The following is a 27,293-nucleotide window of genomic DNA, read 5'->3' as shown; positions in this document are numbered from 1 at the left end:
CCAGTACGGCCCGCGGGTGGCGGGCCCCTTTAGCCAGAGAGACGCTCAAAGGCGGCCCGGCCTCCCCTAGTCGGCCGGGGGCGTGGCCGGCTCCCAATAGCCGGCTACCTCCCTCCCTCGAAACACGAGCCTCATTAAGGAGACAAGACGAGGTGAGGCTACAGTGAGAGCCCGCAAGGCGGCGGCGCTGTAGCCACGCTTACCTCGACAAAGCCCTCGTCATCAGGGGCGAGGCAACAGTAACCAGCCGCCGACAAGACCGCCAGGCGGTGGGGCCGGCCTGTCGACCAAGAGGCCGGCAGCCGGCGGGACCCACCAGTCGGCGGGCCCCAATGGCCGGCGGAGAAGCCGGCGAACACAGACACTGACGGCTGGGACCCGCGCCCAGCCGGATTACTATTGTACCCCTGGGGGTAGGCCTATATAAACCCCCCGGGGCACCCATGCAAAGGGTTGGTCTCATAGAATTACACACACCACATAGAGAGAAAAGGAGAGCTAGCCTTGCCCTTCTTCTCCTCTAACCCGACAGCTCAAGGAGCGTTTGTAGCTACTCATTTTGATCTAGTGATCATGCGGAGACCCCGCAGAGCAGGACTAGGGGTGTTATCTCCACGGAGAGCCCCGAACCTGGGTAAGATTCGCCGGCGTGCATGTCTTCGCCTCATCCCGTTTCCAGGCACCGGCGACGTCTTACTGGCTCCCACAATGATAAGCCACCCGTTGGCATATGTCGCACCTACCACCCGACACCCACCGAGTTTGGTAAATTGTGTGTAATAGTCAGATTTTGTGTCGAGGCTATATATACCCCTCCACCCACTCGTCATTCATGGAGAGAGCCATCAGAACGTGCCTACACTTCCAGCATACATTTTTTGAGAGAGAACCACCTACTCGTGTGTTGAGACCAAGATATTCCAATCCAACCACAAGAATCTTAATCTCTAGCCTTCCCCAAGTTGCTTTCCATTCAAATCTTCATCCCACCAAATCCAAATCCGTGAGAGAGAGTTGAGTGTTGGGGAGACTATCATTTGAAGCACAAGAGCAAGGAGTTCATCATCAACACACCATTTATTACCTTTTGGAGAGTGGTGTCTCCTAGATTGGTTAGGTGTCACTTGGGAGCCTCCGTCAAGATTGTGGAGTTGAACCAAGGAGTTTGTACGGGCAAGGAGATCGCCTACATCATGAAGATCTACCCTAGTGAGGCAAGTCCTTCGTGGGCGATGGCCATGGTGGGATAGACAAGGTTGCTTCTTCGTGAAACCTTCGTGGGTGGAGCCCTCCGTGGACTCGCGCAACCATTACCCTTCGTGGATTGAAGTCTCCATCAATGTGGATGTACGATAGCACCACCTATCGGAACCACGGAAAAAATCTCCGCGTCTACATTGCATTTGCTCCCTCCAAACTCCTCCCTTTACCTTCATGTGCAATGTTTTACATTCCGCTGCTATACTCTTAGACTTGCATGTGTAGGTTGATTGCTTGACTTGTGGTAAGTTGCTAAAATCTGCCAAGACTTAAAATTGGGAAAAGGCTAGATTTTTATTTGGTCAAGTAGTCTAATCACCCCCCTCTAGACATACTTTCGATCCTACAGGTGGTATCAGAGCTTTGGTCTCCATTTGCCTTGATTTCCATAGCTTTTGGTGATCATAGCATTGGTTTCACAACCTATGAGAGTATGGCGTCTAGCGAGGGAAATTACCACCATAGAGGTCCTTACTTTGATGGTACTAATTTGGCTAGTTGGAAGCATAAGATGAAAATGCATATTATTGGACATAACCCCGACATTTTGGGCTATTGTGTGTATTGGCTTGCAAGGTGAATTCTTTGATGGGAGAGAACCGAACCGTGAAGCTACCGCATAAGAGTTGAAGATGTTGCAATACAACGCTCAAGCTTGCGATATCCTCTTCAATGGATTTTGCCCCGAAGAATTCAACAAAATCAGCCGTCTTGAGAATGCAAAGGAAATTTGGGATACTTTGATTGATATGCACGAGGGTACCGACTCCGTCAAGGAATCCAAATTGGATGCGCTTCAAAGTTAACTTGACAAGTTCAAAATGAAGGATGGTGAAGGTGTCGCTGAAATTTACTCTAGGCTTGCTCTCATCACAAATGAGATTGCCTGCTTAGGAAGTGAAGAGATGACTGATAGATTCATCATCAAGAAGATCCTAAGAGCCTAGGATGGAAAATATGATACCGTGTGCACATTGATCCAAATGATGCCCAACTACAAAGGTCTCCAGCCAACGAAAGTCATTGGAAGAATTGATGCTCATGAGATGTCACTCAAGGATAAGGAAGAGCTTCACAACAAGTCAAGCGGTGCTTACAAAGCCTCATGTGATACTCCTACATCCTTAAGTGAGAAGAAAAACCTTCAATGAGGAATTGAACCTAATGGTGAAGAATTTCAACAAGTTTTAAAAGAGTAGAAGCAAGGAAAGAAGTTCCAAGTCAAGGTCCTACAATGACAAAAGATCTTCAAGTCGTGAGCGTAATTGCTACAATTGTGGAAGACCTGGACACTACTCCAATGAGTGTACGGCTCCCTACAAAAGAAGAGAAGATTCACCCAAAAGGAGAAGTAGAAGAGAAGAAACACCACCAAGAGAGAGGAGGAGTAGAGATGATCGTTATGAACGAAGAACCTCTCGGAGAAGCAAGGATTCGGAAAGGAAGGACAAATCATCAAAGAGCTACACAAAACGAAGACATCAAGCTCATGTTAGTGAATGGGTATCCGGCTCCGACTTCGACCACCACTCCGAAAGAAGTTATCACTCCGACTCCGAATATGCTCAAGATGAAGGTGTTGCCGGTCTAGCACTTGTGTCAACCAACTCCTATGACATATTTGACTCACCAAACGAAGGAATTGGAAGATGCTTCATGGCTAAAGGCCCAAAGGTATCACACCCCGAGTATGTTGATTTCAATAGTGATGAAGATGATTTGCTAGGTGATGATGATTTACTTGTTGACAACTCTAGTGATGAAACTATGATGAACTTGCTATTAATCATGTTAATCAAGATAAAACGAATGATGACGATAAGAAGGAGATTGAGCGTCTAACTAAAGAACTAAACAATCTTAAGTTAGCTCATGAAACTATCTTGGAAGATCATCAAGAACTTTTAAAGACTCATGAGAAGCTACACTTTGAAAAGCTCAACCTTGAGCAAGAGCATGGGTTCTTAAAAGCAATCAATGCTGATCTTCGCACGAAAAGTTCTTATTACATTGCCAAGCATTTACTCTTGTCTACTTACATGCCACAAGTTAAATCTAGCAACAAGAGCAAGAAAGATTCTTCTTCTAGTAGTAACAGTAATCATGTTAAATCCAATGTTGTTGCTTCTAGTAGTTCTCTTGATTCCACTAATGATTCTCTTAGCCAAGTTACACTTGAGCAAGAAAATAGCTTATTGAAGGGAATTATAGAGAAAGGTGTTTACAAGAGCCTTGCCGGGAGTAAGCAATTTGAGGAAATTGTACGCAAGCAAGGAAGGCACCGGGAGAATCAAGGTATTGGTTTTGAATGAAAGTTCAATGCCAATGGAGTTGGGTGGGAAGAATATCAATACCCCAAGACAACGTTTGTTCCTCAACAAGAGAAGTATGATCCTACTTCCTTCCAAGGGACACAAGCTCAAGATGATCTTCCACCACAAGACCACAAGCAAAAAGGCAAGGACAAGCTTCAAGAGGAGATTGATGCATTTGAAGAAGCTCCTAAGGCCTTGGTCAAGTGGGTTCCCAAGACTACATCAAGTTCTACTTCATCAAGTACGACTACAACTCCAAGGATTCCCATCAAGATGATGTGGATCCCGAAGAAGAAGAACTAGAGAGTTCTTGAGGGTGACTCCTCCAACATACTTCATTCATATCATCTTGGCAAGGACAAGTGCAAACAACTTCCACATATTGCACTAGTTCAAGGAGCCACAAACCCTCTTGTTGGTAAGACAAGGGACAAGGTAACCTAATGCTTTCATGGACATCATCTTGTGTGAACATCACTCTATGTCTATGGATATCCTTGTTTGTTCCTTGTGGGACTAACCCGTGTAGGTATTGAAAGTGCAACTCACTCCAATGGATTGCTCCACCTGATCTACATCAACATTGAGCATCCACATCTTCAACATCTACATGAAATCATCATCGACAAAACCCAAGGTTAGTTCATCCCTCTTAAGGGGGGATATAACATCTAGGGGGAGCTTTACTCAAAACAATTGAGCTAAAGCAACTCCAATGGTGTGAACACAAAAATGCTTTATGTAAAAGTGGTAACCCCACTTGATCTTAAACGATGAGTATGACCTATGATCAAATGTTCTCATTTGACTCCTAAGTCAATATACTCATATATAGATGACCTAGTCATCGCCAATTGCTTGATAGATGCTAGAGTGTTTGTGCATGCTTTGTCACATATCCCATTTGCCATTTTATTTTGTGAGCATGTTGATTGCATATTTTACTCATTCGAGGACATCCATTTGTTGCTTTGATTGTTTGCCTTTTTCTTTTGCCAAATGGATGGACAAGAATGCCTAAGAACTCCCTCTAGCTATCTATGATTTTCTCGTCTCAAACTCTATTCATGCTACATCACAAAGTTTGATCAAGTCAGATTCGAACCAATTTGTGTGAGGAGCACTCGGAGTCCCCGATTCGTCATAGACTTAAACTTCCAAAACCTCTTTGTGCATTTCGGTCTGACCGATCTATCCTCTTCGGTCACATCGAGTTCACCGAGTTGATCTAGGTTTTCAATCTTGGTGCAACCGATTAGAACTTTTCGGTCACATCGAGTTGCAGTAACCGCTTGCGATTATGCATCTCGGTGCCACCGAGTTGTTCCACTCGGTCACACCGACAGGGTCAGGATATATATACCGACGGGTGAGATTTTGGAAATTTCTTCAAAACCCTTCATCCCGCGCGTGTCTTGCTCTGCCGCCTCGGGTCTCCGGATCGTCTTATCGTCTCCAGTGACCTCCCGCCGCTGGTTTCCATCGCCGTCAACGGATTTCAACGCCGCCGTTGCAAACTCATCGCCAAACTAGGGTATGAGTTCGACCTTTTGTGCTAATTCCTTACTCCGATTCTTAGCACAATGCAATGCCATGTTCTTTACCACGTATGAGATCAATCTATCCAGAGAAAACATCCCTTAGATTAGGTTTGATTCATAAATTTAGGGTTAGGTTTCCGCCGAACTCATCTCGGACCGACCGAGTTGTAGAAATCGGTCTCACCAATTTGGCTTAGGCCATTGCACTTGCACTTTTCAGTCTGACCAAAAGTTGCAAATCGGTGTAACCGAGTTCAACTCTCTGTGAAACCCTAGCGATCTCGGAGTCACCGAACTGTGTCTCGATCTGACCGATTTCACTAGTTTAGACTCAAACAGTTGCTTCGGTGTCATCGAGTTTAACAAATCGGTAGCTCCGAAATGCTTTCTGTGGAAAACTAAAACTAAGTTTTTGACTCATCTGTTTTGCAAAAAACTCTGCACTTTGTGATGCTCATCCACTCTACCTCATCTATATCTATTCACAGGGTCTGCTGTCAGTTTGCTTTGCCAATATGTCTGGCCAGACTGATAGCCAAAACAAATCAGAAGAGCAAGTGAACATGAGTAAGGGCACTAGTCCCTCTAGCAGCTATGATGAGGGCAGCAGGAGCACTCCAAGCAATTTGCCCAAGGCAGCCACTAGAACAAGGAAGAAGAGAACCTCAGACTGAAAGGATGAGGACTATGTGGCTACTGAGGAGGAAGTAAGCTCCAAGAAGAAAGTGTTGAAGAAAGAATATGGAACTGCTGCTACAACAAAGCCTGGTTTGCACAAGAAGGCACCTGCCAAGAGAGTTCCAATGTCTAAGGCCAGGGCCTCCACTCAGGAACCTTCCAAATCAACTGGAGGAGAGGTTGCTGGTGAGGGCAAGAAGAAGGAGATAAAGAGAGGAAGATGGTGCAAGAAGGTGGATCCAATGGCAGAATTTGAGGGGCATTCATCTAATGAAGAAGAGGAAAGAGGAAGAGGATGCTGCACCAGCACCCAAGTCACAAAAGCTGATGGGGGATGCAATTAAGTCTGGGGCTGCCCATTCTAAGCCCAAGACTGGCCCTAAAGCTGTTGCTCAAGCTCCAAAGATTTCAAACCCAAGAGGAGCACAAGGAACATTCCAGCTGCAGAGAAGAACAAGGCCCCAGTGCTTGAAGTTGAAGAAGAAGATGCTGAAGCCCAAGTGCTTAGAAAGCTTAAACCAAAGATTCCAGATCATGATGACAGCCATCCAGTGGCAGAAGATATGAGCATCAGGAAGGATGCAGGTCTCTGACTTTGGAGACAAAGTGACCCTTATGCTGTGAGGAGGAAGACTGCAGTAGACTATAGGTTCCACACCAAAGAACAACAAGATTTCTATGAAACCATTCTGCTTGACAAGAAGCCCATAGTCTGTGATATGAAGTGGGATGATTGGGAATACATTGATGAGAATGAAGATCACTTTCCAGGTGTACATGAGAGCTTCAGAGTATGTGGTGTTGACAAGTTTGTGGGTCAGAAGATGACAAAATGGAATGATCAACTCATCATGCAATTCCACTCCACAGCTCATGTTTATCCAGATGGTAGAATTGTATGGATGTCAGAGGGTACAAGGTACCAGTCAACTGTTGATGAGTGGGCAAAATTGATAAATGCTCCTGAAGACCATGAAGATGACATGGATGTCTATGCCAAGAACAAGAAAGACCACAACTCTATGGACAAAATGTACAAAGAGATCCCAGCAAAGCATTGGACACACATAGGTTTGGATCTGTTCATTACCTGTTGTCTGGTCTAGCTACAATCAACACTATATTGATGCATACATTGTGGCCCAAATCTCGAGATCACAAGATGATCAGAGGCCATTCAATCAACTTGCTGCAGATATTTGATGTGCCTCAGAAATTCAAAGTTATGAGCCTGATTGTTGAAACAATCAAGAGGACAGCTGCAGATCAGAAGAGATCTTGTGGGTATGCTGTGACGCCCGGATAATCAAGCTACAGTAAACCTCTCCTAATGGTGCCACCTCACCTCGGTTACTGTTGATAAACTCGAGTTAGTTCAAAAACAATTCAAATTAAAACTTAAAATATAGGCAAACAGTAAAATTTTCAAATATCAAAACTAAAATGTTCGGGTTGTGTCAAATAAATCGTAAGTAATTATGGTGGAGAAACCAAACTTTGATAAAATGTTTAAAGGCTCTAAAACAATTAAAACAATAGTGAAAACAATTAAACAAATGCCTATTGAATTTATAAAATGCTAAAACTATTTTATTATGGGTTAACAACTAATCTCACATTAGCTTGTTGATAAATACAAATTTAGGCACTAGTGGTAATTTTTGTAACACTAAAAATAAAAGAAGAACCCCCCCTCTCCCTGACCGAATGGCCCAGCTAACCAGCTGGGCACCAGCCCAACTGGCCCAGCCGGCCGGCCCATCCACCCACTCCCTCTCCATAACCCCCTCCCCACTCCACCGGTCAACCCACTGACACCCCCACACTCCCCCGATTGGATCGGGATCGAGAGGAGGAGGCCGCCGACGCTGCTCGGTGCTGCCCCGCCTCACGCTGGCGCCTCGCCGCGCGCCCGACGCCACGCATCCCCGGAAACCCGTCGCCGGAACCACGCCGCCACGACTCCGTCGCCGCCCGTCGTGATCGTCTCCAACTCGCGCCCCGCTGCCACTCCCCTACTCCCCGCCGTGAGCCTCCCCCTTTTTCCTCCTTCCCCGCAGACTTCGTCGCTCATGCGCGCGCCCCCGCGGTCCCAGTCGCGTTCGTCTCGTCGCCGCAGCCATGGCCCCCTCACTAGCCCCGCTGCGTCGAACCTTAGGGCTCGCGCCCACCAACGCCCGCGCTCCGGCCGCGGCCGCACTCACCGCGCATCGCAGCGTTGCTGCGCCCGCGCTCGCGGCGACCCGCCCACGTGGTCCTGCTCCGCCTTGCCGCCCGCTTCCCCTGCTGCCGCCCGCACGCGCTGCCCCTCCCCGCCGCTCCCCGCGCCCCACTCCGGTGCCGCCCGGCGCTCCTCCCGTCCCTCCCGTGCCAGCCACTGGCGGCCAGCCTCGCCGCGGCCCCCTCGTTGGCTGCCGCCCGGGTCCGCCCCTCGCCTACTGTCGCGGCTTCACGCCGGCGCGCCGGCACCCGCGCCCAGTCGGGTGCACCCGCGAGGGCCATCGCCCATTCGGGTTGCCCCGTAACCCGCACACCCGCAAAGGCCCCTGGGGCCTATGACAAGTGGGCCCCTGCCCAGAACGTTTTAGTTAAAAAATAAATAATAATTAAATTAATTAATTAGTTAAAGAATTAATTAACTTAATTAATCCTGATTAGATTAGCCAAATTAATTAATTAACCTAACTAATCTGTTATTTAAACTAATTAAATTGATTAATTAGTTAACAGAGCATGACAGCGGGACCCACACGTCAGTTTGACCAGTCAACACCTCTGTTGAGTGCTGATGTCATGCTGACGTCAGCATGCACTGTTCTGGATAATGTTGAATTAAATTAATTAAATAAATTCAAAAAATGATTTAAAACTTTAGAAAATCATATAAAATAAACCGTAGCTCAGATGGAAATACTTTCTACATGAAAGTTGCTCAGAGCGACGAGACGAATTCGGATACGCAGCCCGTTCATCCGCCTCACATCCCTAGAATAGAAAACTCGCAACTTTCCCCCTTCGGTTCATCTGTCCGAAAACGCGAAACACCGGGAATACTTTCCCGGATGTTTCCCCCCTTCGCCGGTATCACCTACTACCGCGATTGGGCACACCTAGCATCGAGCTTTGTTATGCCATGCATCGTCATGCATTTGTTTGCATTGTATTTATTGTTTCTTCCCCCTCTTCTCTCGCTAGACACCGAGGCCGACGTCGCTGCTGCCTCGATCGACTACGTTGTTGACGTCTCCTCCTTACCAGGCAAGCCCCCCCTTGATCACCAGATATCGCCTATTCTTCTCTATACTGCTTGCATTAGTGTAGTGTAGCATGTTACTACTTTCCATTAATCCTATTCTGTTGCATAGCCTGTCATTGTTGCTACAGTTGTTACCCTTACCTACAATCCTAAATGCTTAGTATAGGATGCTAGTATTCCATCAGTGGCCCTACACTCTTGTCCGTCTGCCATGCTATACTACTGGGCCGTGATCACTTCGGGAGGTGATCACGGGCATATGATATATACTTTATACTGTTACATTACTTATGATACTGTTTGGAGATGGGAGCTGAAGGGGCAGGTGGCTCCATCCCGGTAGAGGTGGGCCTGGGTTCCCGACGGCCCCCGACTGTTAATTTGAGGCGGAGTGATAGGGCAGGTTGAGACTACCTAGGAGAGAGGTGGGCCTGGCCCTGGTCGGCATTCGCGGATACTTAACACGCTTAACGAGATCTTGGTATTTGATCTGAGTCTGGCCACTGGCCTATACGCACTAACCAACTACGTGGGAACAGTTATGGGCACTCAACATTGTGGTATCAGCCGAAGCCTTCGTGACGTCAGCAATTGAGCGGCACGCGCCGTATTGGACCGTAAGTTCGCGCTTGTATTAAGGGGGCCAGGTCTGCTTCCGGCCGCGTTCGCAACGTGCAGGTGTGCAATGGGCGATGGGCCCAGACCCCTGCGCCATAGGTAGGGCTGCGACGTGTTGATCTTCCGAGGCCGGGCATGACCCAGGAAAGTGTGTCCGGCCAAATGGGATCGAGCGTGTTGGGTTATGTGGTGCACCCCTACAGGGAAGTTTATCTATTCGAATAGCCGTGTCCCTCAGTAAAAGGACGACCTGGAGTTGTACCTTGACCTTATGACAACTAGAACCGGATACTAAATAAAACACACCCTTCCAAGTGCCAGATACAACCCGGTGATCGCTCTCTAGCAGGGCGACGAGGAGAGGATCGCCGGGTAGGATTATGCTATGCGATGCTACATGGTGAACTTCAATCTACTCTCTTCTACATGCTGCAAGATGGAGGCTGCCAGAAGCGTAGTCTTCGACAGGACTAGCTATCCCCCTCTTATTCTGGCATCCTGCAGTTCAGTCCACCGATATTGCCTCTTTACACATATACCCATGCATATGTAGTGTAGATCCTTGCTTGCGAGTACTTTGGATCAGTACTCACTGTTGCTTTTCTCCCTCTTTTCCCCCTTTTCCCTTCTACCTGGTTGTCGCAACCAGATGCTGGAGCCCAGGAGCCAGACGCCATCGTCGACGACGACTCCTACTACACCGGAGGTGCCTACTACTGCGTGCAGGCCGCTGACGACGACCAGGAGTAGTTTAGGAGGATCCCAGGCAGGAGGCTTGCGCCTCTTTCGATCTGTATCCCAGTTTGTGCTAGCCTTCTTAAGGCAAACTTGTTTAACTTATGTCTGTACTCAGATATTGTTGCTTCTGCTGACTCGTCTATGATCGAGCACTTGTATTCGAGCCCTCGAGGCCCCTGGCTTGTATTATGATGCTTGTATGACTTATTTATGTTTTTAGAGTTGTGTTGTGATATCTTCCCGTGAGTCCCTGATCTTGATCGTACACGTGTGCATGCATGATTAGTGTACGATTGAATCGGGGGCGTCACAAGTTGGTATCAGAGCCGACTGCCTGTAGGAATCCCCCTTCCACACTCCTTGGCCTAAGTCGAGTCTAGACTTTACAAAACTTTTACTAACATGGCTGTGTGACCCATGGGCCCACGTCGCCATTGGGTGGTATTAGGATCTTTTATTCCTCGTCTATACTCTGGGATTCTAATCTCTCTTCTATTCATGTTAAATGACTTTCTAAAATCTAACTTTAGAGCCCCTTTAGTCCAGATGATCGCCGGCTGCACCAGAAGATTTCGAAGTTACTCTCCAATACTCTTTTGAGACTGTGTGCCCGTTGCTTTTGCAATTCCCTACCACCGAAATATCCCTATGGATAAATACATACAGTTGCCGTTCTTACTTTTATTCCCAATTGATCTTGTTATTACAAGATACCTTGAAATCCTTTCTATTGTTTCGAGAATATTTTGTGCCTACTGCCTTGCAATCCCTTGGCACCTGAATACCCCTACGGATAATTTCTCGCCCTTATCGAGTATCCGTTCATCCCCAGTTGTTCATGTGTTTCGCAATTGGTCTTCGAATTACTATTTGATCCTCCAAAAATCCTTAGAAGCTTATTGCTCTGCAATACTTGTATGCTTGCATTATGGATGCTTTCCATATGTCTGGCAATATTCATTAGTATCCTTAGGCACCGTCATTTTGATCCTATTGATTCAACATGAGTGCGAGCATGCAATCATCAGTTGATCCTTTTAAATTATCTTTCTGGCTCAGATGTCATTTTGAACAGGAATTGGTTCTCGACAAATCAAATTGTCGTCGATTGTGCCCCTAAGTCTATTCAACTTATCCATCCTTGATCAGAGCGTCTGCTTCTGATCCTTCGATTTGGAATCATAATTCCTTTGCATTTAAGCTTCGAATTATTCAGATGATTCCATAACATGTTGCCTTTGCATTCTTTCTTCTTCTGGTTGAGTACGGATGCTCACATCAGATCCCTTATGGGCCACCAGATCCTTTGTTGAATGATATCCGATAACGTCCTTCATATTCAATAACCTTGTGAGCCTTTCCTTGGATACATAATGCCTTTGGGAAATTGTATCCTCTGCTTTCTCAACCATGCTTTGCTTTCGAGCTTGAGTTATTTACTTCTGCAGTTTGTGGTATATGTTCCTAAGATGCCCCGATGGGTTGAACCAACGCCTTCCCTAATCTATGTGAACCCAAAAGATTTCACGGGTCATACTTATCTGGTATTGCACCAGGTAAAACTTTCAATAACTAATGTCATTTTCAAAATACGAGGAGGTGAATGGAAGGTTATGCATTGAGGAAGTGGGAGTCGACCTTGAACCTTTGTGTTCATGCCCATGGACACAATGTAGATCCTATCATGGAAGCTTCTTGTAATAATAACTATTTCCTTGATATAATATCCTCGGTATCGGTGAATTGATCCTTTGCAATCGTGGTTCCGACCATATGTTCTTCTTTGATCCCATTTCTCGGGAAAGTTTAAGCACTTGTCTTCTGTGGGTCAATACACCTGTCCTACCTTTACTTTGATCTTTCGTCGTTTATTACACCCTGGTATCTCGAGATCATCACGGGACTGCATAACTTCTTATTAGTTCTCCATCAAGTACTACATTCTCACTGATTCCAATTTTTCACGGGCTTTGAGTTATTGAACACTCAAAGACACCGATAACTGAACCGAGTCCGCACTACGGTTCAACAACTTCTAGTAATCTTCTTTACTTACGAGTTTGTACCCGATCACGTCATTCCTAGCCTGTTCGGCTACATCATTACCATGCTAATTTTAATTGTGCTACTTGGTCCTTCTTCCCGGAGCACAAATTTCGATGATGAGCTAAGCTTACGTTGACTTTCCTCATCATATCATTTTGCCTTGAACAACAAGCTGGATTCTGAGTTTGTGATGTACCCGTTGTTCCAATAACCTTTCGCTTCATCATTCCTTTGACTTGATGTCATCGCCGACCGATTACACCTTCATGAAATCTCTCGACAATTGTGTCGTGATCATCGTCAACATTCCAAGCTCTTCCAGGATATCAATTGAATTCATGATGAGAAATACCATCCTTGCCCCTTGATGATTTGTGTTATCATCGACAACATCCTTGATTTCCCTCTCAACAAAAACTTGTTGGTGTTTTGTGTTATACCTTGAGATCCTTGCTACCCAGCATTCGTTCTTCTTTACCTTGGAAGTATTACCATCTTTTATGTCAAGAAAGTCGTGAGAATTTCACCACCTCTTAAGAGATCTTGATACAGGTGATACTTCTTGCCATATCCGTTCATTCCTTGGTCAACGTGTTGTTTCTAACCGGAAAACCGACAATTGAACTATGATGTGCGACTTCAAAACTTCTAGCAACCCTATTGCTTTGAAGTGAACGGTCGATTGATTCTGTTTCATTAAGTCACCGTTCTAACATTTATCGTGCAACCCATCCCATATTTCGGGTGCACCTATCAACCAATGTTTAATTGTGGATGTTTTTCTCGAACATACATCATTATATCATTGATCTGACAATTGTTATCTCCTTGTTCACATAATTGTGGAGATCCATCTTTTGTTAATCTCAATGAGTCATCGCTGAGTTCATCAGCTACCTCCTCATCCTCTCCTTGGTTTAATGATGAACTCTTGTTTCGGAACTCGCTTCCATAGTTCATTTCCCCGACAATCTTACAATGTCATCTCGACAATTTGTGTCGCACCTTTCTGTTCTCAGGCATCCTGACTCTGAGGTATCCGACACCAATCAGATCTGAATCTCGGTCAGATACGATGGTTGGAACATATTTCCAAGAGTTATAACATTGGTCTTTATATGACCCGGTAAGGTGATATGCCTAGCACACCTGGCCAAAGGGCCTATTGTTATAGTTTCCTTTTTAACAAGGTTAACCATTTTTCCATGAGGGAATTGAGTGCCTTGTTTAATAAGTTTATCCTGATGGATCCTTTGTGTATCCAAAGTCTGACCTTTGCTTGAAGACCATGTCAATGCTATCTCGAAGCATGTCTGTGGTACTCCGCTTTTCAACAAGAACATTTGAAACCCAATGCTAAATGTTTCTTGCTCAATTATCCAAACACCGTTGTATGGGTAATGTCATGAAATTTCTCTCTCCCCTTACCTAAAGGGTTTTCTACATTATATCCTGTCACGGATATCATGCTCTGCTTGTCCTTGGGAAGGGTATACCCCTAGTACATGTGTCAAACACATTTTCCTTCCCATTGTTATGTTTGATCTGATGATCACATTTTCCTTTCCATTGATTTGTTTAACCTTCCTTGTGATCCATATGATCTAAGCAGTAATATTCTTCTGCTTATGTAAAAACCTTGGTGTACAATTCTGTCAGCAAGACCCTGTTACTATTGTTGATGACATTTCGGTAGCCACCGATGGACGAGAACCTTGCCTATTGGCCCGCCTTGTTCAACGAGCAGGAAAATGGTTCTCTTCGTCCCTCGCCCTTGGTATCGATGTTGTTGCCGACATAACTGACAGGCTACCCTCTGACACGCCTTACTATCGTGACCGTGCAAGATGTCGGCCCCCTTCCTACTTTCAACCACATGGTGGGCCCATAACCCACAGTTCCATAGGATCGAAACCTGACTCTCATGTACAACCCTGTTTCTAAAGCTATTCCTCACGCTTGGCTTCGTATGTAATTCACGAGCCACCTTCCGTGGGATCATCAATTCTGGTATTAAACACAATACCTATACCCATTGCCTTGTTTCAGGCAACAACGATTGTCTATCCGTTTCAAACTTCTTATGGTACCTTCTTACTTTGCTCTCGATGTGTTTTATTTGTTCAACTCGAGAGATACTCTTATGATCATTCTTGGTATACCCCCCCAGATGATTTTCCCTTATAACATTCAATTGTTGTAAAGATGCCCCTTACCTATTTGTAAGTACGATGGAGTTCCTGAAGAAAGGACGACAACTTCATCATGATGACCTGAAACAGCAGAATGAAGACATCAATGTAATGGATCAACCTCTTCGAGAAGAACAACCAAGACCAAGAACACTCCCTAGAATTTCGTAACCCGAACATTCCCCCTTTACTTCCCTCTTAAATCTCGGGACGAGATTTCTTGTACTGGAGGAGAATTGTGACGCCCGGATAATCAAGCTACATTAAACCTCTACTAATGGTGCCACGTCACCTCGGGTACTGTTGATAAACTCGAGTTAGTTCAAAAATGATTCAAATTAAAACTTAAAATATAGGCAAACAGTAAAATTTTCAAATATCAAAACTAAAATGTTCGGGTTGTGTCAAATAAATCGTAAGTAATTATGGTGGAGAAACCAAACTTTGATAAAATGTTTAAAGGCTCTAAAACAATTAAAACAACAGTGAAAACAATTAAACAAATGCCTATTGAATTAATAAAATGCTAAAACTATTTTTATTATGGGTTAAGAATTAATCTCACAGTAGTTTGTTGATAAATACAAATTTAGGCACTAGTGGTAATCTTTGTAAAACTACAAATAAAAGAAGAACCCCCTCTCCCTGGCCGAATGGCCCAACTAACCAGCTAGGCACCAGCCCAACTAGCCCAGCCGGCCGGCCCATCCACCCCACTCCCTCTCCATAACCCCTCCCCACTCCACCAGTCAACCCACCGACACCCCCACACTCCCCTGAAAATATATCCCCCCTCTCCCCCGATTGGATCGGGATCGAGAGGAGGAGGCCGCCGACGCTGCCCGGTGCTGCCCCGCCTCACGCCGGCGCCTCGCCGCGCGCCCGATGCCGTGCATCCCCGGATCCCGTCGCCCGAACCACGCCGCCACGGCTCCGTCGCCCCCCATCGTCACCATCTCCACCTCGCGCCCCGCTGCCACTCCCCTACTCCTCGCCGTGAGCCTCCCCCTTTTTCCTCCTTCCCCGCGGACTTCGTCGCTCACGAGCGCGCCCGCGCGGTCATAGCCGCGTTCATCTCGTCGCCGCAGCCATGGCCCCCTCGCTAGCCCCGCTGCGTCGAACCACAGGGCTCGCGCCCACCAACGCCCGCGCTCCGGCCGCGGCCGCGCTCACCGCGGCCCTGTCGTGCCCGCGCCCTGCATCACTGCTTGCCGCGCATCGCAGCGCTACTGCGCCCGCATGGCCCTGCTCCGCCTTGCCGCCCGCTTCCCCTGCTGCCGCCCGCACGCGCTGCCCCTCCCCGCCGCTCCTCGCGCCCCACTCCGGTGCCGCCCGACGCTCCTCTCGTCCCTCCCGCGCCAGCCACTGGCGGCCGGCCTCGCCGCGGCCCCCTCGTTGGCCGCCGCCCGGGTCCGCCCCTCGCATACTGTCGCGGCTTCACGCCGGCGCGCCGGCACCCGCGCCCAGTCGGGTGCACCCGCGAGGGCCATCGCCCGTTCGGGTTGCGCCCGTAACCCGCACACCCGCAAAGGCCCCTAGGGCCTATGACAAGTGGGCCCGTGCCCAGAACGTTTTAGTTAAAAAAATTAAATAGATAAATAATAATTAAATTATTTAATTAATTAGTTAAAGAATTAATTAACTTAATTAATCCTGATTAGATTAGCCAAATTAATTAATTAACCTGACTAATCTGTTATTTAAACTAATTAAATTGATTAATTAGTTAACATAGTACGACAGCGGGACCCACACGTCAGTTTGACCAGTCAACACCTCTGTTGACTGCTGACGTCATGCTGACGTCAGCATGCACAGTTCTGGATAATGTTGAATTAAATTAATTAAATAAATTCTAAAAAAGATTTAAAACTTTAGAAAATCATATAAAATAAACCGTAGCTCAGATGGAAATACTTTCTACATGAAAGTTGCTAGAGCGACGAGACGAATCCGGATATGCAGTTCGTTCATCCGCCACACATCCCTAGCATAGCAAACTCGCAACTTTCCCCCTCCGGTTCATCTGTCCAAAAACGCGAAACACCGGGAATACTTTCCCGGATGTTTCCCCCCTTCGCCGGTATCACCTACTACCGCGATTGGGCTCACCTAGCATCGAGCTTTGTCATGCCATGCATCGTCATGCATTTGTTTGCATTGTATTTATTGTTTCTTCCCCCTCTTCCCTCGCTAGACGCCGAGGCCGACGTCGCTGCTGCCTCGATTGACTACGTTGTTGACGTCTCCTCCTTGCCAGGCAAGCCCCCCCTTTGATCACTAGATATCGCCTATTCTTATCTATACTGTTTGCATTAGTGTAGTGTAGCATGTTACTGCTTTCCATTAATCCTATTCTGCTGCATAGCCTGTCATTGTTGCTACAGTTGTCACCCTTACCTACAATCCTAAATGCTTAGTATAGGATGCTAGTATTCCATCAGTGGCCCTACACTCTTGTCCGTCTGCCATGCTATACTACTGGGCCATGATCACTTCGGGAGGTGATCACGGGCATATGATATATACTTTATACTGTTACATTACTTATGATACTGTTCGGAGATGGGGGCTGAAGGGGCAGGTGGCTCCATCCCGGTAGAGGTGGCCTGGGTTCCCGATGGCCCCCGACTGTTACTTTGAGGTGGAGCGACAGGGCAGGTTGAGACTACCTAGGAGAGAGGTGGGCCTGGCCCTGGTCGGCATTCGCGGATACTTAACACGCTTAACGAGATCTTGGTATTTGATCTGAGTCTGGCCACCGGCCTATACGCACTAACCAACTACGCGGGAACAGTTATGGGCACTCGACGTAGTGGTATCAGCCGAAGCCTTCGTGATGTCAGCGACTGAGCGCCGCGCGCTGCATTGGACCGTAAGCTCACGCTTGTATTAAGGTGGCTAGGTCTGCTTCTGGCCACGTTCGCAACGTGCAGGTGCGCAATGGGCGATGGGCCCAGACCCCTGCGCCATAGGATTTAGACTGGCGTGCTGACCTCTCTGTTGTGCCTAGGTAGGGCTGCGACGTGTTGATCTTCCAAGGCCGGGCATGACCCAGGAAAGTGTGTCTGGCCAAATGGGATCGAGCGTGTTGGGTTATGTGGTGCACCCCTACAGGGAAGTTTATCTATTCGAATAGCCGTGTCCCTCGATAAAAGGACGACCCGAAGTTGTACCTTGACCTTATGACAACTAGAACCGGATACTAAATAAAACACACCCTTCCAAGTGCCAGATACAACCCGGTGATCGCTCTCTAGCAGGGCGACGAGGAGAGGATCGCCGGGTAGGATTATGCGATGCTACATGGTGAACTTCAATCTACTCTCTTCTACATGCTGCAAGATGGACGCTGCCAGAAGCGTAGTCTTCGACAGGACTAGCTATCCCCCTCTTATTCTGGCATTCTGCAGTTCAGTCCATCGATATTGCCTCTTTACACATATACCCATGCATATGTAGTGTAGATCCTTGCTTGTGAGTACTTTGGATGAGTACTCACGGTTGCTTTTCTCCCTCTTTCCCCCCTTTTCCCTTCTACCTGGTTGTCGCAACCAGATGCTGGAGCCCAGGAGCCAGACGCTACCATCGACGATGAGTCCTACTACACCGGAGGTGCCTACTACTATGTGCAGGCCGCTGACGACGACCAGGGGTAGTTTAGGAGGATCCCAGGCAGGAGGCCTGCGCCTCTTTCGATCTGTATCCCAGTTTGTGCTAGCCTTCTTAAGGCAAACTTGTTTAACTTATGTCTGTACTCAGATATTGTTGCTTCTGCTGACTCGTCTATGATCGAGCACTTGTATTCGAGCCCTCGAGGCCCCTAGCTTGTATTATGATGCTTGTATGACTTATTTATGTTTTTAGAGTTGTGTTGTGATATCTTCCCGTGAGTCCCTGATCTTGATCGTACACGTTTGCGTGCATGATTAGTGTACGATTGAATCGGGGGCGTCACATATGCTCCACATATTCAGGTGCTCATCAACTCCAAGATGGGCACATGAACCTATCTTTTGGACAAGGAGCATCTACCCTTGAGACCAGAGGACAACACTATTGTGATGAATGAGGATGATCCCACATATGTGCAAGCACAAGAAAAGAGAGAGAAGGCAAAGGCTGAGAAGGTTGCAAAGATGCCGAGTGTTGAGGAGGCATCTCAAGTGTTCCTAAAGTCAAAACAAAATCAGCTTGCTTATCTGATTCAAACAACTTTGAGGATTGAGAAGGGCTTGGTCACCCTGACTCAAAATCAGGAGAGCTTGGAGAGGATCGTTGAAACAAAATTCTATGATCTTGATCTGAAAGTGACTGAGATGCAGACAGCTGTTGAGCAGCTCTAGGAGGAAGCAGAGGAGAGGAAATGGCAGTCTAACACATATGCCTTTCAGAGAGTGCCCAGAGGTCAGAGATCTGCTGCTGTGCCCATGGCTGACACTAGAGCCACTACATCAGCACCAGCAGCTACAGCTTCAGTGCCACCTCCAGTTGCAACTCCACCAGCTCCAACAACTTCTATAGATGCTTCCATCCTTGGAGTCCTCTCTACACCACCTCCCGAAGACCAAGCCTAGAGAGACGCATAGCACTATGCATTTTCAAACTTTTTGGTAACTTTTTGCCAAAGGGGAATAAATGTATAGACCGTAGGCTTCGAGAGAGAGTGTTTTTGCCTCTTTGGTCTCTTGCTATTTGGTTGTTACTTCTGTGTGTGCTTGTTTAATACTCTTTATGTTTGTGTGTGAGATACTTGTATGATCATGTGTTTGATCATATTCTACCTTAATGCTTGCTTGGATGATACTATCTTTTATATCTCATTTATGATCATTCACTTTGCTTGGTGATGAGTGCATGTTTTTTTTAATTTCTATCATTTTGAGCGCTCCAGCAAGATGTATGTGACATGGAATAGTAACCCATGATCCTAATCGATTGTGCATTTGCATTCAAAAGCAAATCTTAAATAATGCACAAATTTAAGGGGAGCTCTTGCTTATCACATACTTGTCAAAGCGATGATGCATTTCAATCTTATTATCATTTGTCAAAGCTTTGATCTATATGTTGTCATCAATTACCAAAAAGGGGGATTGAAAGTGCAACTATCCCTGGGTGGTTTTGGTAATTCCTAACAACATATAGCTCATTGAACTAATGCTATTTCAAGATGATCATTTCAGAAAGTTCAATGATTGGCATGGCATGGATTAGTAACGTGGACCCCTCAAAATGCTAAGGACACAAATTGGCTCAAGCTCAAGACTCTACCTTTTCATTTTAGTGATCCAAGATCACATTGAGTCCATAGGAAAAGCCAATACTATTAAAAGGGGATGAGGTGTTGCTTAATGGCTTGCTTGCTCAAAATGCTTAGTGATATGCTCCAAAGCCCTCAACCACTTTCTCATATCCACATATGTCCCAAACCAAAAGTCAAACTCGGCCCTACCAATTTGATCTATCCGGCGCCACCGAGTTCACTTGACATAGCCACTGCCAGAAACCCTAGTCCCTTCGGTCTCACCGATAGGGATCTTGGTCTCACCGAGATGGGATTGCAAACACTCTGTTTCCCTTCGTAACGTTTCGGTCCAACCGAGATGAGCGATCGGTCCCATCGAGTTCGCAATGCAAACTCTCTATTTCCCTTTCGTAATGTTTCGGTCTCACCGAAATGAGCGATTCGGTTCCACCGAGTTTGCCTGACCAACTCTATGTTTGCCTATTACAGAAATCGGTCCTACCGAGTTTATGTGATCGGTCTCACCGAGATTACGTTATGCCCTGACCCTAATGAAATCGGTCCCACTGAGTTGACATGTCGGTCACACCAAAAAGCCTAACGTTCACATTTTGATCTAAATCAGTCTGACCGAGTTTCATGATTCGGTCCCACCGAGTTTGGTAAATTGTTTGTAACGGTTAGATTTTGTGTGGAGGCTATATATACCCCTCCACCCACTCTTCATTCATGGAGAGAGCCATCAGAACGTGCCTACACTTCCAGCATACATTTTTTGAGAGAGAACCACCTACTCATGTGTTGAGACCAAGTTATTCCAATCCAACCACAAGTTGCTTTCCACTCAAATCTTCTTTCCACCAAATCCAAATCCGTGAGAGAGAGTTGAGTGTTGGGGAGACTATCATTTGATGCACTAAAGCAAGGAGTTCATCATCAACACACCATTTATTACCTTTTGGAGAGTGGTGTCTCCTAGATTGGTTAGGTGTCACTTGGGAGCCTCCGTCAAGATTGTGGAGTTGAACCAAGGAGCTTGTACGAGCAAGGAGATCGCCTACTTCATGAAGATCTGCCCTAGTGAGGCAAGTCCTTCGTGGGCGATGGCCATGGTGGGATAGACAAGGTTGCTTCTTCGTGGACCCTTCGTGAGTGGAGCCCTCCGTGGACTCGTGCAACCGTTACCCTTCGTGGGTTGAAGTCTCCATCAACGTGGATGTACGATAGCACCACCTATCGGAACCATGGAAAAAATCTCCGCGTCTACATTGCGTTTGCTCCCTCCAAACTCCTCCCTTTACCTTCATGTGCAATGTTTTACATTCCGCTGCTATACTCTTAGACTTGCATGTGTAGGTTGATTGCTTGACTTGTGCTAAGTTGCTAAAATCTGCCAAGACTTAAAATTGGGAAAAGGCTAGATTTTTATTTGGTCAAGTAGTCTAATCACCCCCCCTCTAGACATAGTTTCGATCCTACAAATTAGTGTACAACCTCTTTGGTGGTGCCGATTAGGCCTCAGCTTCATCTGAGGAAATGGTGATGATGCTGCACTTCCGGTGGTGCAGGTGAAGACGGCGGTGTGGGAATGGAGGTGGCGCGAAAGACGAGGGGAAGGTCAGGGCAGGTCCTTGGAGGTGGAGGACGGGGTGGCTGAACCGGCAGGACGACGATATCGACGACGGATCCTCATCCGGTACGGTGGATGAGGGACGTTGAGGTGTTGCTGTGGACGATGTCGTTGGGGAAGAGGCTCCGGCTGGGTGGCGGATGGAGGAGGTAGTGGGCCTTCGCGGGTTTTCATGGCCTCGGTGTATGAATGGGTGGGCTGATGGGATGGGAGTGGGGAACCATGGCTTAGGGACGCGCTTGTCCGATATGTGGGGTAAGTTACGAAAGTATCCCAACCAATTTGAGCTAGGCGGTTCTTTCGGTTCAGGGGTATCACGGGCATTTCGCATCTCAGGATTTCGCAGGAGGTGGGAGTTTTCGCACGCGTTGTAATTTTGGGATAGCAAGGCGCGCGTTGAGATGGAGGGAGTTTTCGGAGCACAACGAGACAAAGATATATCTTAAATATTTCGGGTAACAAGGCGCGGTTGAAATTTCCGGACAAGTCTAACGTGTACTGTACCAAATCAATTCGCACTTCCGTCGACGAAAAAACAAAAAGAAATCAATTCGACCACACAAGAGAGTCTTGTCCCGTGTACTGTACCAAATCAATTCGCACTACAAATGCCATTCAAAACTTTGAATTCATGTTCTGTTCAATTAAAATATTTCGCTACGTGTATAATGCATGCAACCTGCTACTCAAATGAACGTTTTAGTGCATTCTAAACGTATATACTACCGCTTCAATATGAACTAAATTTGAATTCATTTCTCTATTTGAATAAGATCTACAATAATAATTGTTGTGAAGTCAAACCATTTGAATTCATTTCTCTATTTTAATAAGATCTACAATCATTATTATTGTCAAGTTAAACCATCGTTTGTGTATTATCTTCACAACATACCACATGATTACTGTCGAGTTAGATATGGACTATGTGTACTATCTGAACTCGAACGCAATTTTTTGAATCCACTTTATGTTGATTTCAAATCACAGTACATTTCAAGCTCTAGCTAGATCTTCATAATCTCATATGTATAATGTGTTTATCACATAATGTATGCCCCGCCCCCTACGCCTACAAGTATTTAGATGTGAGTTGCAAACGCCACACATTACCACAAATTCAAATAAAAGGTGAGATTGTTCGATATATAGTATTTTTTAGATTGTTTGATATTTAGTTGTAAGCTGCAAACGCCACACATTATCACAAATTCAAATAAAATGTGAGATTGTTCGATGTATAGTATGGTTTAGATTGTTCGACATTTAGCTGTGAGTTGCAAACGCCATGCATTATCACATTATGGTATAACATGTGCAAAACCACAGCACGTGTATCATCGCTATATTCATGCATGCATATGTTTATAACACTATGATCTCCTATTCAAGTATATGAATCCACTTTCATATCAAATTATGATCTTTGTTAGTCTCTTACACCCACACAATCCTCTAACCTTTGTAGCTAGCACTAACTTTCTCTCGTGCATGCACACGCCCTCCTCACCCTCCCCCTCCCTCAGCATTCTATCCATCTCGCACATTCATTTTTTTCTTTAGGTCGTTCTCCCACAGTCTCCACAACTCCTTTCCGACACACACCGATCGATAAACCTCTCCAACGATGTCTGCCTACAACATACACACGCACCTTCCATCTCCTCCTCTCTGTGTCCATGCCTCGTGTCTCTCATACAGTCCCACACACGTGTAAACTCTCGCCCCTCTTTTCATCGATCTCACAATCGCACACTCCTCCCCCGATCTAGTTAGTAGCTAGGCCTCTCGCATCACCTCCCAGCTCCATTCTCTCTGTCTATCCGTCCCGCTGGGCCTTATTTGCCTCTAACAAATGGATGTACACCGACCGATCTCCCGCTATACATATAGCTAGCTAGGTCGTTATAACTCATTTTTTCCCACGCGTCAATCGATCTACCTCATTAGTTATGTCTCTCCCTTCCTCCGACAAACAACAATTGATCTGCCGATCTAGTTAGGTTTGCTTACCAAACACATGGTTCCCCTTCATCATCCATGCATGCGTCCCGACACATCTATCACTCATAGGCACACACAGAAACACATCCCCACTCTTATTGATAATATTGCAGTTTACCCTCAGTTTGTCTAATAAGCCTCTCCCACCATCTTCGAGAAGCAACTCCATCACCCATCCAGCACTCTACCCCTCTCCCTCCCTCTATCTCTCTCCTCTCTCTCTCTCTCTCTCTCTCTCTCTCTCTCTCTCTCTCTCTCTCTCTCTCTGTCCCAACCTATTTCCTGTCCTTCAGTTATGTACGGATGTCGACCGATCTCCCTCAAGACATAGTTGGGTCTCTCCTTCTCAACACATATATGAGTCGTTCTACCTCTCTAGTTAGGACTCTACCTCCCCCTCCCCCCCATACACACACCGATACATCAAGCGCTCTAGTCATGTCTCCCTGCGACACACAAACTTGCCATGTGCCCTCTGACGTTCCGGTAGGTCAGTCGCCCTATATCTTTGACTTGCACACACACAATTTCGATGGCTCTCTTCGTCGATCTCGCACCCACCCACTTGATCCTCTCTTCGACTATATCGATATCTATGACCCCTCCCTCTCTTCTCGTGGATCGCCCCCTCTATATATGATATAGATAGGCCTATATTTCACACACATTGCATGTGTCAAATTTTTGTTTGAGATATCATCGACACATATTCCCACAAATACATTCACGAAATCTCACCCCCAACAAAAAACACTCACGAACGCACACGCCATCTGTCTAGGTTTGTATCTCTCTCACACACACCCACGTAGATGGGGGACATGCACAAAGAGAAGAGGTGCACGCATGGCGCACGTACTCCCGTCTCTTTCCCAACCACACCCGCGCGGGTACACGCTGCAGCTCATTTCTATACAAAAAGGCAGCCCACGTGGTAATTTGACATGTGTACTGGTTGTCCACTTGATGGAGGATCGTCTACCACGGGTAGAAGCGCATTGTTATTTATTCGCGGAGGTAGCAGCGGATGGATATTCAACGAGGAGTGAAATGATGGTTGTTTCCTCGGTCAAACATAGAGAAAGGTGGGCCTCGTGATTTCACGGCTTATTAGTCATTATTACTGCCTATACTCTTTGCCCATATATAATAACCGCGTGGTAGTACAGTAGTGGGCTATACTTTTAATAACCATGCTCGAAGAGAAGAGGTGCACGCACCCACGCACGTAGTGTACTAGTAGCACTCTTTGCATCTTTTGCGTCTTCCCCAACCACACATGTGAGACATGACACGGTGGAGCTCATTTCTGTAAGATGATGCAGCCCACGTGATAATTTCACGCGTGTAGTAGTAGTTACTCACTTATAAATAATGGAGGGTCGGGAACCACACATGAACGGTGCCGCGTCATTTATAAATAAAGTTTTTTTTTCTTCAGTGGCATGTACGCAAATATAAATAGGTTCATATGTGTCGGCGTTCTGGGAAGGGGGGTCCCCAGACTTGCCTGCCTGCGGCCCACGGCGTGGCGCCGCAAGCGGGCCCGTACGGCCCATCTTCACCAACAAGCACACAAGACGCTCGCGAGGGGCCAAGCCTCACGAGGAGGACGATGCAAGACCTCTTCGGGAGCGGCCTCACAAGGCTGGCTCGCGAGGGGCGGAGAGATCAAGGCAAGGCAAACCTCGCAAGGTTCTCATGACGTGAGCCATGACGATCGAGACCAGGCGGGTGCCAGGCGGGCGCCAGCGCGCACAGTGTACTTGTTTCCTCTTTGGTGCTAAGGAGGCAAGCGCAGGCGCGGAGTACCAAGGTGTCAAGCAAAGGTTTCCATATCAGTGCAGCGAGACCAAGACCAGCAGGACAGCAAGATGAAGGTCACCATGGAGCCCAAGGCGGCGTCACCACCAGAGCCTTTTGCAGGCGAAGACTGCTTTTGTCAGGATAAGCTATACTAGCTGTCCCCTTTCAAATTGGCCGTTGTTGGCTCCCTTCCCGCTCAATATTTGGGGGAGAGGACCGGGGCCTATATAAATAGGACTAGCCACCACCGTAGGAGATAACTCATTCGGAGGCATCTCATCTCATCTTGAGTCATCCTCAACCACACAAGCACAAGAACACCTCGCCTCAGGAGGCTATTCTTCCCCTTGTATTGTTCATCCTCAGCCCAAGAGGCAATCCACCACCACCACACTGGAGTAGGGTATTACATGACAATGGTGGCCCGAACCAGTATAAATCTTGTGTCCCTTGTGTTGCGAGTTCACCGAGTTAGCCTTTGAGATCTTAGTGAAGCCAGGGCGTGGATCGGTAGGGGGAGATCTTCGTGCGCACCCCAGAGTTCAAACCTTGAGGGTTTTGCCGGAACCCGTGATCCGACATTTGGCGCACCAGGTAGGGGTGCGCCAGAGCTTTCCTTCCACCAATCGATCCGCCGGCACTCCGTCACTCCGATGTCCGGTGACCCAAGGACCAGTGCCGACCACTGGGCATCTTGGCCAGCCCGGGCGGCGCCGCCTGCCCAAGAAGACTCAACCCCGCGCCCCAGGCAGCTCGCGCACCGCCAAACACTGCAGGGCGCGGGCAACGTAGCAAACATGTGGGCCGCGCTCACGGTGGCACGGGAGCTACTGCGATGCCGACTGATGGAGAGCGGCAGGGATGCGCTACTGGAGCGCGTCGCCGAGCTACTGGACACCGCGGTCACCGGGGCGCCACCCTTCAGCTACACGCTTCTACCCCAGGCCGGGTCACACGGCGGGCCACGTCGCGCCCGTGACTCCCTGAGTGCACCAGGAGGCTTCATCGACACATGCGCAACCGGCGGCGCAGGGCGCTCAATCGCACCTACACCACCTCCGACAAGCGTGGGTACAAGCGCCGTCACGGCCCCAGCGGGGGGCCGCCCTATCATCCCCAGGGCGGTGCGCTGGGCCGGGCAACATGGAGCTTGGGGCATTACGGTGAGGTTTTCGGGGTGGCGACCTCGGAAGCCTACGTGCCCCGCATGATGGACCATGAGTACGCGCCAGAGGACGACCCTAGCTCGTTCTCCGGGCTAGGCTGGGAGGAGGAAGCGCTAGAAGCTGAGGACGTCCAGGAGCCACCTGGGGACCATGGAGTCCACACCAGCCACGACAGCTACAGGGTACCACTAATCCCTCAAGAGCAAGCTTACACTAACCATGAGTCACAGGGGGATCAGGTCACCGCAACGGTTGGCGGCCCCAGCTCGACGGCCTCCCTTCCGCCAGGGGGAGCGCACTGGGGGCTACAGGAGAGGGGTCGGGAGCCGGACCCCTCCAAGCGCCGCACGGAGCAAGGCGTCCCCCGGAGGTAGGCCCTCTGCCGGGGAGGTGCTGGAAAGCCTACACCCGGCAGAGGACCCGTGGTCGCCGAGGGCGCCGCTGGCGTCCCCTTTGCCCCATGGTGTCGTCCAGGTTTCCGGTCGCCCCCAATGGTGGTCGAGGGTGGCGCAAGGCAGGGCCCTTGTCTGGCGATATGAAGTAAGGCTCACGCCTCTGAAGATCGCCGCCCGTGACACTCTCACGTAATAACGAGTGGGGCTGTACACGCCCCGGAGTCTCAGGAGTGCCGCCCTCGGGCCTCGGGGGCTCCCTCCCACGTCCTAGTGGCAGTACTTAGCTCCGCACTGGTGAGAAGACTCGAAGACAACAAGACTAGACTTGGTGCCGGACGCGGCCATTTGCTTTGGATCCCTTTTCTGTAGCCTTGCCTTCTGGATTTGGATTTAAGTTGAA

This window comes from Triticum aestivum, chromosome 2D (genome assembly GCF_018294505.1).
Source record: "Triticum aestivum cultivar Chinese Spring chromosome 2D, IWGSC CS RefSeq v2.1, whole genome shotgun sequence".
Classification (NCBI taxonomy): domain Eukaryota; kingdom Viridiplantae; phylum Streptophyta; class Magnoliopsida; order Poales; family Poaceae; genus Triticum; species Triticum aestivum.
Note: the sequence above shows the minus strand (reverse complement) of the source record.